Genomic DNA, 14458 nt, shown 5'->3' with positions numbered 1-14458 from the left:
GATGAAAGGCCTTTGGCTGGCTTTGTCTTTGGGAAGGCTATAAACCCGCTTCCAAAAGTATTCCGGTAAGGGGAATGTTCTCTCCCAGTGAACCCCAAAGATCTCTAGAACACTATGCACTCCAGGGCCAGCTCCCTCCTCTCCCCAGGAGTGCACACCACAGCTCCACTCTGAGAAGGTCGCACACTTCCAAAACCTCAGAGTCTGAGCTCCAAACACTGTGTGGAAAATAAAACAAAACAAAACAAAAGAACTGGGACGCTCAGAAATGGAAGAATTAGTAAAATTCAGATTACTATTTATGAAAGAAGCACTACCTAAAACATTTAAATTAAGAAAAGACATTCAGAAAATCATTAAGCTTTTGAAGTCATATTTTACATCTTTATTGTCCAAATTGTTAAACAAAAATGGACTGTTTTTCTTAAATAAGCAGAGTTTTTAGAATTCTTACAATTTCAAAGTTTTATGCTATGATTTTTGCTGGGCCAAGGTTTAGAACATTTATATCTTCTCTAACCATAATTCCTTAAATTGTTGGATCTAGTTGCTAGAATCATATGACATTTATTCTCATTAACAATAATTTATCAAAATTCTCCATTCTTGGATTTTTTTTCTTTTATAATTGATGTCAATTATTTGATTAGTTTCCTGAATTTTATCATTGAAAAATGTTTAGTTTTCAAGAGAGGATGATGTAGAATAGTTGCTGTTATACTTGAAGGATACTTAAGGGGAATCAATATTATTTCTTTGTATTTTCATTTGCCTACCATTTTGAAATGTAATTTCATTTGCCTACCATTTTGACCTTCTAACACTTAAAATTCCTACAATGTATGGACATTTAAATTGAAGGAAATTTTCAGTCAGTTTTCTCTTCTTCTGTATTCAATTAAATTTCTGGCACTAAAAGCATTCCACAAAAACAGGGCATTTTCCAACCCATGAAGTTTGACTTATACTCCCACTCACCAATATGCCTGGGCAGATAACAAGTCCAGACAGCCCTACTCATTATACAGCATGGAGAGGTTTTATTTCAAAAGGTATCCCTTGATCTTGCAATGGTTAACTTCAATGTATCAATTTTTAAGTGAAAAATTTAACATTTTTGCTACTCGATATCTTTCCTCAGTGCATGTAGTGGTGCTAGTGTGAGACTGTTCCTCCTCAGCAATGTTTTTGCAAGTGAGTAAGACTTCTTTCATTTCTACTTTGTCTGATGCCAGTTAATTTTTGGATGATTTTAAAATTATTTTGTTCCATTAACTTTTCAAATGTTTTTGTTTTTTTTTTTTAAAACAAACCAAACAGTCCTCCAATACAATCAGATCACAAAGAATGATGGGCATACATACTGCCCTATGCACATGCTCCACTGTTCCAGTGGACCTCACTTAAAAAACATAACTTCTAGGATAAAATTACTGACAATTTCAAGATGGTGACAGCATAGTATTAAACCTAATGGGGGGTCAGAGGACCCCGGTGCAACTGCACTTCTTACAGACTTCTTACAAGTCATGAAGCAGACCTGCTGACCACCTTGAGAGAGTGTGGATTAAGGAAAGGTGAATTCTGACAGAATTTGAGATGTGAAATAATAATTTTCTGTTACAGAATTAATAAAGATAGGAGAGACCTTCAAGATCACCATATCCAGAGTAGATATCAACACAGTGGCAAACAAATGCTAAATTCCAGAGATCCTGATTTCTATAGTGATTCATATACACCTCCTTCTCCCCTTTCCCCTGTGCCTCTCTCAGAACTTTGGGGTACTTCTTGTAAAGAATGGGTCTGGTAGAGCTCCAAGTGGTTGTCCATGGAGGCTCTCGAAGCAGAAAGAGGCCACAGACTCTAAGAAGAGACTTGGAACAGTTCTGTTCATGGTAGGGCAGGCCACCAAATTCATGTACTTCAAGTGAGTTACTGTTGTAGTATTTTTTCCCATGAACCATTTTTTCTAACTGTAAATCATTAGGAAAGTAATAACTGGCAGATTACTCAAAGAGCTAATTGAATTTGTATGATGAAGAAAAAAGTCATTAACAGTAACAGTTGAATATAGGAGGAAAGAATAGAACGAACAGCTGAAGAGAGGTCATGGATTTCAGGCAATTACATGGAATTCTACTCAGAGCTATATAAAGATATAAATTGTGAAAGAGAATTTAAAATATATGGAGTTTAGATGGAGAAGGCACATGACACATCTAATAGGAGTTTCAGAAAAGAAGAAAATAAATAAAAGGGAGAAGGAGAAATCGTTAACATTCAAAGGTAAAATTGTTATTATCACAAATAGAACAAGAAAATGTGTCTTTTGTCTTGGGAAACTAAAGACTCCACTGCAAGATAAGAAAAAAAAATCATATTCAGGGACATCACAGAAAAATTATGTGGCATCAGAGACAAAGGGAATGTAATTAGCAAGAAAGAAAAAGATTACCTAGATAGACTTAAAACTATATGAACAGCAGGTGTATTATCAACAAAATAGATGCTAATAAGGAATATATTCAACTTGGGAATTAATTAGAACAATTTTAATTAGAAATAAATATTAAGAATCCTAGTACTTGAATTTCAAGTTGAAAAAAAGTATTAGTGTCTAGATTTCAGTAGGGAGTTTATTGAATACAGGAAAAATGGGGTCTAGGAAGCAATGCTGAAATAAGAAATGAGTTAACATCTTAGTAAATCTAAGAATGACTTAAATGTAAAAAAAAATTAATGACTAAAAAGCTAATGGCATTTTAAAAAAGAGTGAAGACCTGACTATATTAACAACAACCAAACTCTTTGTGGGATAACGGTGTAAACGATAAAAGATAGGGCATAGTCTTGAATGAGAGATGTGTAATGCAGATAACTGACAAAGGATTAGTAACCAGGACACATATGGAATTCCTATGTCATCAACAAAATGCAAAGAACTGAAAAGGAAATGAAATAACTGACATGAAGGGCCTTCAGAGAAATAGATGGCCAATACAGAGACAAAAAAATGTCCATCCTCATTAAAAAGTAAAGAATTGCACATTAAACTATGTTTTCATTGATCATCATCAAGCTGACCATGAAAGTTAAAGATCTGATACACAGAAATTTTGGCAAGAATATGAAAATGGAAGCCCTTATTCCCTTCTGACACAAGTATCAACTGCTACAATTTGGACGGCAATTTATCAGTATATTTTAGATTTAATGAACACCTGTACTCTGACCCTGCAGTTCATTTTTAGGTGTATTTACCCTAAGAAAACTATGACAAAAGTCTAACAGATAAAATGCTTAAAGCCCTTTATTGAAGCACTAATAGCAGCAGCATAATAAAGAATGGAATCAACTGAATATCAGTATAGTAGTGGATATACATAGTAGTATACTAATATAACAGAATTCCATAATTATAACACTCAAAATACATGATCTAGTCCCATAAATATCTATTAAGAATAAATTTCATAAACAAGATACTGACAAAAACAAAACAAAATAAAACAAAACAAAACAAGCAACGTACAATGGCATTTATGATGCTCCATGAGCAGAGAATTCTGTCGGACCCACGATGCATGGAAGTTCAGTGAGACTCAGAGCAAACACAAGAAAAACATGTAACATTTCATGCTTTCCATTCAGATTGGAAATTTATTCAAACACATAAAGAAGGCAAGGCATCCTAAGATACATAAATGATCAAGAAGTCTTGTCATATCTTCTTCTGAACTCGTGTTACTTTCTTGTATTACCCAACCACTTACATAGGAAATGATGACGTAAAAGGAAAGAGGAAATTAGGGCAACCCTTATTTCCTTTTCCTTTCAGTTCATCCTTACTTATCGGCCAGCTGAAAGTGGAGAGGGTTGGTAGAATGTGTGTGTATCAAGAAGTGAAAAGAAAGCAACTGAATTAGTTTTGTGCAGAGTTTTCAATATTCTGGAAAAAATGAAATACATACGCATGTGTAAGCTATGAAATATAAATTGTATAATTTTGGTGAATCCTCATGTGAGTCAAATGCTCTCATATTTGCATTTAAATCTGACACTGCACAATACAAAGATGAATATTAAAATTCACTTACAATTAAAATTTTTATTTTGACGTTTCTTAGAATGACATGAAATTGCAAATTAAAAAAAAATGAGAAGTCAAGAAAGAGACCATGGAACAGAAAAAAATGCATTATATTTTAGAACTTTTCATCATTTTTTTTCTGCTTTTTGAATAAGGATCCCCATGTTTTCCCTTTGCACTGGCTCCTGCTAATTATTTAGATGACACTGGTTATCAGCAGATTAGGCCAGGTAGAAAGTTAACACTAATGCAATAGTAGCTTTTAAGTTCTCCATGGACTGTCAGTGTCTATCAGTTTGCTGACATATTATTCGACATATTATTATCCTTTCTTTCAGTTCTTCAATGAAGAATAATAAACTAGACCAAGCCCAACACTGCTACTCTCTTCTTGATTACAAATTGAGCTAAGTGAGGAAAGCTTTGATTTTGCTCTATTCCATTCTAACAACATTATTACAATCTATAAAGCACATTGAAAAGCATATATTAAAATTAATTATAGAAAATGGTAAGAAATATTTTTTAGGCAATTTAACCTTTCAGAGTCCTCACGAATGACTTCTTTTCAATATTGTCTTCTGCTATTAGCTGTTGATTTTTTTTGCATAATACTGGAAACTGGACATAGACTCTACCAATCTTTTTCTAGAATCTACCAATTTTTAAAGAACCTCTATTAAAGTGGGGTTTTTTTTTTGAGTTATGACATTTATAGGCCACAAATTCTCTTTAGTCCCAGTATTTTAAAAAATCCTATGAAGTATCAATATTTCCTGACTACCCCAATCTCATGTTTATCCCCCTCCAAACATCCTGACCAAAACAGTTTTTGAGTTGCATTTATTTTATGTTAAATGCTGTTCAACACTTGGGAATGGACCATCTGCTCATTTTCATCTAGGACTGCCAAGTTCACATGTGGATCATGAATACATACAAAAAGGAAAATTGATATCTCATTTTCAAAGACATCTATGTACTCAGATGCCTTTTGTGCATAAATCTACCAGGTTCAGTCCATGATTAAATAACATTTGAATATCAAAATAATAATAAAATAATATTTCTTTTAAATTGCAAAAGGGAAATATTAAACTACTTTCTGGAATTATTGCATTCTACGTTCCCAATATTTCCAATTTGACTAAGGACAACAGTGTCTTTATGGGAGACTGAATGCCTGATTACACATCATGACTTTGCCTCTAATAAAGCATCCATAACATTAACAAGTATGGTTGGTAGTCAGCTACCAATTGAAGAAAAAAAAAAGCAGTGATAGTCTATGTAGATTTGAAGGAATATTTTATAGGAATATTGAAAAAAATAGAATGTATTGAGTAATTTTTTTGCCAATCAATTGTTTCAAAATGCTATTTTCATAAGGAATGTGTTTATTTCAGCCATCATTATCTTTTTCTTTTCTTTGACCTTATAGTCAGTATTAACTTATAAGATCAAGGATAAATAATTAATCTAAATAAAAGGTATCATGTTATTCAGTGGACTGCAGATTGGAGTAATTTAATTAACACCAACTGCTAGATCATTTCACATTGTAAAATAAGTTTACTCATAGTTTTATAGTCATGATAATATATTAAGTTCAGGTACATTCATTGAAATATAACTTGTAAGAACAAAACAATTGTTACAAACTATGTATACATTGATGAGGGCTATTTTCTGGTAAACCTCTCAGAAAGACAAAGGACCTTTGTTCTGAGAATTCCACAGAAATCCTCATATTGACATAAATAGGAGCATTGGATAATTCATCAACCACTCATTTTAATCAAAGGAATTCCATGGGCTATTTTTAACTAAGTTACCTGAACGATATGATATGAGCAATTGGACAATACTAAAGGAATCAGACAAATAAGAGACTGCCCTATTGCTACCCACTTTCCCACAATATGGCTGTGAGAAAAGACAATGATATATTCCACATTCACTCTGTTATAAACATTTCTCTCTGACATGCAGTAAAAATTTGTTGTACATATGGAAATCATACACACACACACACACACACACACACACTCACATGCATACCACAAATAAAACTAACCTGAGTACCACAATCCCTATTTAAACCTGTAATCGGTCTTCTATGAAGAAGACTGTGATGGGGGAACTCATTGCTTCAATGTACAATTTCCTCACAATTTGATTCCATTCTGTCACCCCAGTCTTACTTCCTACCAATTAAGAGGTTAGGGATGTGACATTTTTCACCATGAGGAATGTTCTTGAAATTTCATACCCTTTCATGACTCCATGCTTCTGTACATGCTCTTTCCTCTGTTTTAAAGTACATTATAAGATAATTCTATTATGGAAGATTTCTATTTATTACTCAAAACTCATAGCATCTGTCTGAACTTACTTGATTTATCCAGTAAAAAGCAGTCACATTTTCCACTGAGTCCATACTGAATTGCAAATGTGCTTATTGTTATACTTGTCAAGTTTTATTATAGATTATTTGACTTTATATATGTTTATTTGATTATATTGTAAGTTTTTAAAATTAATTTATCACAAGAGCTCAGCATAGTTTCTGGAACAACACACAGTCAAAACATATTTGTAAACTAAACAAAATATAAATATTATATTTCAAAGCAATAGTTTTATCTCTCTAATATTTTAATGACATGCATAGTCCCCCCAAATGTAAAATGGTTAGAGAGAAACTCAAGAGAGTTGCTTACTTATATAGACTTATGTAACATACATAGAAAATACCAGATCATAACTTTTACCATTTGTGTAAAGACTGAACTAAAATTAAATTTGTCATATACTCTGCATTTAGTTAAAGTATTTATGAAGTTATAGATTTATTGTTAGTGATTGAGTTCATTTGGTGAATTAAGCTTAATGCTTGAATTGCTTGCGTGTGTCTTTACTCATAGATTGAAACCATTTAAATATGCTAAGGTCCTGTTTTAGAATTGGAAAGATTTCTTGAAATTCTTGGTTTTTCCAGTTTCTTTACATTGTTTAGCAATTAAAAGAACAGTGTACATTAAACATGTATCTTCTGAATACATTCTACATTTCGACAACATATAAGGGGTCATAAGTAAGTGTGAGAATCATAATGTACACATAAAACTAGTTAGTAACTTCTAATATGACATATCCAACATTGAATAACAACAGAAAATTGTATATACTACTTTCATAAGCATGGTAGAATCAAGTGATGTGAGAATTCAAAGACCTTTGATAGGGATGTGAGTAATTTATGCACATTAAATCCAGTGATTTGAATTTTATAATACATCTTGGGTTTTCTGATTTAATAAAGTAGCACTTTCAAAACTTTTTAATAGTGGGTAATAGAGATCAGTTTTATGATTCCAACTTGGTTAATTGTTCTAAATATACTTACTGAGCCCATTTAAAACAATTTAGATTTATTAAAACTGGATGAGAAACATGCACTTTGGGTAAGCAATAAGGATTGTTATCAGTTCAAAGGCAGCAGGACTAAAAATGTAGGTGCCATGACGTTTCAAGTTAAGTTTATATATTACGATCTAGGGTCCGTATTAGGAGTTGAAAATTCTACCCCAGGCATGGGGACATGAGTACAAAATTAGCTTTCAATTCCCATCATCAGTTTATAAGACAAGAGGACATGTGAAGAGTATTAACACAAGACTTTAGTCATGTTAGAGATTCAGGGATTCTTATACAATAGAGATAGGGAAACCAAATACTGAATATACAGTAGCTCAGTCACACCAAATGGTATTTAGTACCAAAATGTAGTTAGAGAAAGAGGGGTACATGAGGAAGAGAGGCAGGGTTGAAACTAGATTAGAGAGTCCCTTAATTAGGTTGGGGAAAATAGGCGGCATCTGCATTCTAGGGCAGGGAAATTGACTATTTGGATAACTCATCATAAACTTGGGGTATTTGTTATCTTCATGTGCCTGAATCTACGTTGCAAAACAGGACCAAGAGCCAGGGTTATAACTAGCTCAATTTTGCAACTGACTGGTATGAGACATGAGAATAAAAATGGAATTGACTCTGGGAAGAAACTAAGAGGCCTTTAGACTACAACTATCCAGAGGGTTGTGAGACTGATGTGCTGATATGCTTGAAGATTAATTATGAGGGCCTTCACTATGAATCATAAGAGAGGTGTGGAAATTTGGCGGGCTTTGCAAGTCAATACAGTGGTGTCTAATATATAGAATACATAATGTCTTGGAGAGCTCTTAGAGGTGAGTCATAAGCATAAAATTTATCTGTTTCCATAGAATCCAGTGTAACCAATCAGGGTGTTTAGAAGGGGATGGATACGAGGTTCAGTGAACAGGAAATATTGACATTTTATAGGATTTTTAAAAATGAACATTACTATCCATATATGAAAGATTTGTCACATTTTGTCTGGCTTTAAACTTTTGTTTCTCTAGCCATTTCTGAGAATACCTGAAGGTTGGGTAAGGCGTTTATGCAATATGTTATGTGATCTTCCCAAATGATGAGCAAAGGTTTATAATAAATGAAGTGTGATGTCATTCATTACCAAAATATTGATTCCATTTAGTTTATAAAAGCAAATCACACATTCAGTAAAAAGGACACACTTGACACAAAGATTAATTTTTGATGGCCATTATATCTTTCTATTTCCCACCAAACTATTACCTATTCTTGACCTACAAACTAGAAATCAAACCACTCAACAAAGTTTTAGATCCTCTAAAATAGAGTGAGAGATTTACATGTAATGTTAGCACCTACTCTCACCTAGGATTCTCAAAACAAAACTAATTGGTACACCAGAAACAAATCTAGCCTTTGGATGTCATGTCTTAAGCAGCATTTGCATGAATCCAGTTGATCATAATGTAGTATGTTTAGTCAGACTGTGAAATATGTGTTGACTTCCAGGAAGAGAAAAATGAGAACAATATATTCGATCCAAATTAACACAAATTTCAAATTAAGAAAGAGAATTACTCATAGATATACATTTGCTTTTAATCAAATTTAAATGTAATAAGAGTTATGTTTTACATATGTATTTAACAGGCCTCTTAGTTTCTTCCCGGAGCCAATTCAATTTTTATTCTTATGTCTCATACCAGTCAGTTGCAAAATTGAGCTAGTTATAACCCTGGCTCTTGGTCCTGTTTTGCAACGTAGATTCAGGCACATAAAGATAACAGTATTATCTTTAATAATAAAATTAATTTTTAACAAGGTGGGCAGACCAGTTATAGGTTTCTATGGTGTCATTAAAACATTTTGTAGCTCCTTAATGGATGGAATTGACCCTGTCAATAAAATTGACAAGCTCTTCAATGACTTCTGCAAATGTACTATTGTTGACAATGAAGATAAGTCAATGTTCTTCACAGGGCTTAAGTAGCATATATCCTGCAGGACATCTGGGTTGGCACCAGCAATAGTGAGTGTCCTAATCATACTTTATGAAAAGCATATCCTACCCTGAAGTTTGATTTGCTGCTTGAGACTGAAAACAATAAAGAGATTATCAGGAAACCTAGCTGTAAGCATAGTTATTTTTCAAGAAACTCAGAGGCAGACTTTCTGAAAAGAACCATTGCTATCAATAAAGTGATTTTAGAAAATGTGGGTTTAAATACAAAAATCACACAGGTGTCAGAGATACAGAGCAGAGTATCTACATGTACAGTGGATTTTTAAAATTAACTTGCTACCCCATAAACATGATTTTTTATAGTAGTGGTGGGTGGAAATTCTGTGATTTTACATTATATGATTTCAGAGATAGGTATTGATGCCAAATTGATAAGGGTGGAATTGTCATGATTAATTTTTTGTGTCAACTTGGTTGGGCCACAGTGCCCAAATGTGATTGAACAATATTCTGGATGTTTCCATGAGGGTTTGGGGATGAGACTGACATTCAAATAGATGGGATTTGAGTAAAGTGTATTGCCCTCCATATTGTGAGTGAGCCTCATCCAAACAATTGAATGCCTGAATAGAACAAAAAACTGATATCCCCCAAATGAAAGAAAATTCTATCAGCCGACAGCTTTTGAACTTGTACTGCAGGATGGTCTCTTCCTGGTCTCTAATCTGCTGCCCACCCTGCAACTTTTGGATTTGCTAGATTCTATAATCATGTAAGCCCATATATACACACACACACATACATCTCCTGTGGGTTCTCTGGAGAACCCTAACTAATAAAGATAGGCACTTAGAAAAAAAACACAGGTATGCCAAACACAAGAAGCAAATGTTTGAAGGGTCTGAAATTATGTAAAATTGGATAAATGCAACTTGACTTAGCACAGTAGTTTGTAATACTTGAAATTTTGAAATTACTTAAACAGCCAACACTAGGAATTTGCCTTACTTAAATATGATACGTTCACATAATTTAAACTAAAAAACAGTCGATAAATGATTAACGTTAGAGTCACATTAACACTGAGCTGACCATGAATTTACAATTTGTGTGATTTAAGGTGATTTAAATTTTTAAGTTCATCATTACTGTTTTTCTTATGCAGTGATTATGTATTAATGGTTTAAATAACTTTAACGAAAGAAAAACAAAGAAGTCCTGTAAAATGATCCTTTATATTTGGATGATGCTTTCAAATTCTCATAATTATTTACAATTTTTATTTGTTCCTGATGTGAGGCTTTGAACATTACACCTTTTGTTATAGTTTTTCCTTTTTATATCCCCAGCACTAAAAGAAATCAGCCTAAAGATGATAAAGTCAACTTTGTTTTAATTGTCTATGCAATTATGAAAAATCAAAGAAATTGTCACCAGGATTAAAAGAAAAAAAAAGGTTTACACATTTTTAATTAACAATCTGTTTTCATCAAAATCAAAATTTTTACCCAAGAGATCTCATAAAATTAGATTGTTAATTGTCACATATAATGACTATATTTAATTTTGGCACAAAGTGCTTTTTAGTAAAAGACTTCAGTATAATTCAATGTAAAAAAAAAAACTTGCATGCAAATATTCATATTAAACACTTTTAAACTAGAATCAGAGGGGTGCTCGGGTGGGTCAGTTAAACATCCAACTCTTGATCACGGCTTAGGTCATGATCACACGGTTTGTGAGTTCAAGCACCACATCAGGCTTTGCATTGACAGTGTGCCTGCTTGGGATTCTCTCTCTCTCTCCCTGCCCCTTTCTCTTTCTGCCCCTCACACACTCTCTCTTTCTCTTTCTTTCTCAAAATAAATAAACTTTCAACTAGAATTAAAAAAACGCTACACACACAAGTCAGAGGAAAAATGACAGGTTTATTTCTTGTCCTGGTACTTACATTATTTATGGCAATACAGATTCCTTATGTCTTCCCCAATATATTTGAGTAGAACCCCTGGGAAATGCACACCACTAGAAACTATGTTTACCTACTCTCCTTAGGTTGACATTTCAGGCTCCTTTCTGGCTATAACATATTTTCAATAAGTTGTTTGTCAACTCTTCCTACATTCCATCCAAGCCTGCCTCTTCGACTATCCATCCTGTATTTCCTACTCTCCGAATTCAGTGCTCACCCTGTCCACTGAAAGACATGCTATATGTAATCTAGATAATGCCAGGAAACGTCTGTCATTCAAAATTTACACAGTATTAAAACCGTTCCTGTTCCCACTATTGTTCAATTTTCCATTTTTCCTAACGACCTTGTTTTTTAGGGTTTTGTTTGTTTGTTTGTTTCTAGGCAACTCTTTTCTCCCTTCTAACTCAACAGTAGTATCCACAGTTCTATCATTTATTTTGTATCTAGTTAATCATTTTCTTGTACTATTCTTTCATTTTGTTAAGTGCCTAATAGTTAGGGCATGCATGCTGTCAAGTGTCCAAACAGTTCGTAAGCAGAAAGATGCTGGCAGCTATTAGTTTGGCGTGATACACTTCCACAGATTCAGGCAGTAAGAAGAAAATGACCCCAAATGAATGCAGGTAGTTTATTACTTGTACACATAGAAACAAGAAAAATTTTAGTGTGATGTTAACACCCTGCATATCAGTCTTACAGAAAGACCGTGACCCAAAAGGACCAGACGGCCGACTATAGACTATATGGTGGGGGTAGGGTGGGGTACACCTGCTCTGCCATGGAGGAGCCAACTCTAAACTATAGACAAACAGATTTATAGTCTGCAGCTGTACCTATATGGGGGAGAGATGGACAGACCCATGCTTCCATAGGTCCAGGGAGATGGGATAAGAAACTGCTTCATGGCAGCCTCCCACAAGATATGGAGGCACATGAAAAAAGGCCTTGAGATACCTCATTACAAGATTGCTTCCCTTGCCATATTCTAGACAGGTCTATAGGATGTTTCGCCAGTAATTTCAAACAGACTGCAGTCAAGTCTTGCTTACATGGCCTACATGAAGACATGCAAGATCACCAAGCCACCATGGATGAGCCTTTACTCATAAAGGATATATCTGCTGACTTACTCATTGTCCTGGTTTTGCCCTATCGCCCTTTAATAGTAATTAAGAGTGCATTATTTCATTCTTAAAGTTTGTCATCTTGAAAAATAACTTATGTTGACATTCTAATAATGGTTTTTCTTTATTTGGCTTAAAATTATTTAAGAGAAAATACCATGGCTTTTATTTGGGTGTGTTCTATACACAAAGCCTTGCAGAATCTAAGAATGTGCCAGCTGAACGAATTCTAGACTTTCTGTATTTGGAAATTTGTATTTGTTGGAACTTTCATTGGAAAAGGACAACTATTTGGTTATTGATATGACACAAGAGGTGGTCAGGACCACAGTACACTGACCATTGCAAAATACTCACATTTTCTTCCAGTGCATGTCCATGACCTTTCAGGACAGACTGTTGCTGATTACATGTACTCACTCTATGGACTCATGTGCCCTTTTATTGTTTGCTTCATTTTGTTTTTTTAATGGCACAATATAAAATACTGGATGGAAAAGGGAACATGGAAAGAATCAGAAAACATCTCTTAAGACCCTTAGGAAGCTTCCTCAAAAATCATTTCTAGAGAATAGGAAGGCAGTAAATATCAGAATATTTTGAAGACTTGTTCTCTACAAATTTGTTTTGTGGAAATAGTGGATATTTGCAAATGTCAGATAAAGGGTTAGTATCAAAAATCTATAAAATACTTATCAAACTCAACACCCAAAAAACCAAATAATCCAGTGAATAAATGGGCAGAAGACATGAGCAGACACTTTTTCAAAGATGATATCCATATGAAAACAGACACATGAAAAGATGCTCAACATCACTTGTCATCAGGGAAATACAAATCAAAACCACAATGAGATACCACCTCACCCCTGTCAGAATGGTTAACATTAACAACTCAGGAAACAACAGATATTGGCAAGGAAGCAGAGAAAGGGGGGAGCACTTTTACATTTCTGGTGGGAATGCAAACTGGTGCAGCCACATTGGAAAACAGTATGGAGTTTCTTCAAAAAATTAGAAATAGAGCTACCCTACTCAAGCAATTTCACTACTAGGTGTTTATCCAAAGGAAATATAAATGCTCAGCCAAAGGGGCACATGCACCCCAATGTTTATAGCAGTGCTATCGATAATAGTGAAATTACGGAAAGAGTCCAAAAGTCCATTGACTGATGAATGGATAAAGAATAGATAATGAATGGATAGATAGATAGATGATATAGATATAGATATAAATATAGATATAGATCTATAATGGAATATTACTCAGCGATCAAAAAGAATGAAATCTTGCCATTTGCAACTACGTGGATGGAACTAGAGGGTATTATGCTAAGTGAAATAAGTTAGAGAAAGACAAATATATAATTTCATTCATATGTAGAATTTAAGAAACAAAACAGACGAACAAGAGCAAGGGAAGGAAAATAAGATAAAAACAGAGAGGGAGGCAAACTATAAGAGACTCTTAAATGCAGAGAACAAACAGAGGGGTTGCTGGAGGAGTGTTGGGTGGGGGACAGGCTAAATGGGTGATGGGCATTAAGCGGGCACTTGTTGGGATGAGCACTGGGTGTTATATGTAAGTGGTCAATCACTAAATTCTACTCCTGAAACCATTATCACACTATATGTTAACTAACTTGGATTTAAATAGAATAAAAAGTAAATAAGTAAATAAATAAATGAAAATACAAAAAAAAATAAAATAGTGAAAATTTTAATTCAGTTCTACAATCAAAGAAAAGTCTATTTGAGACTTCTGATATAGTCTAGTTATCACCTTTAGACAATTTTCTAGAGTAGACTGCAAATCTGACTTGACCATATTTCTTTCCTCACTTTTTTTGGTATAGCCTTGAACCAGAAGAGGTGGATTTAAT

The sequence above is a fragment of the Panthera leo genome, chromosome A3, assembly GCF_018350215.1.
Source record: "Panthera leo isolate Ple1 chromosome A3, P.leo_Ple1_pat1.1, whole genome shotgun sequence".
Taxonomy (NCBI): domain Eukaryota; kingdom Metazoa; phylum Chordata; class Mammalia; order Carnivora; family Felidae; genus Panthera; species Panthera leo.
The sequence above is the reverse complement of the archived record's forward strand: the minus strand, read 5'-3'. Positions refer to the sequence as shown.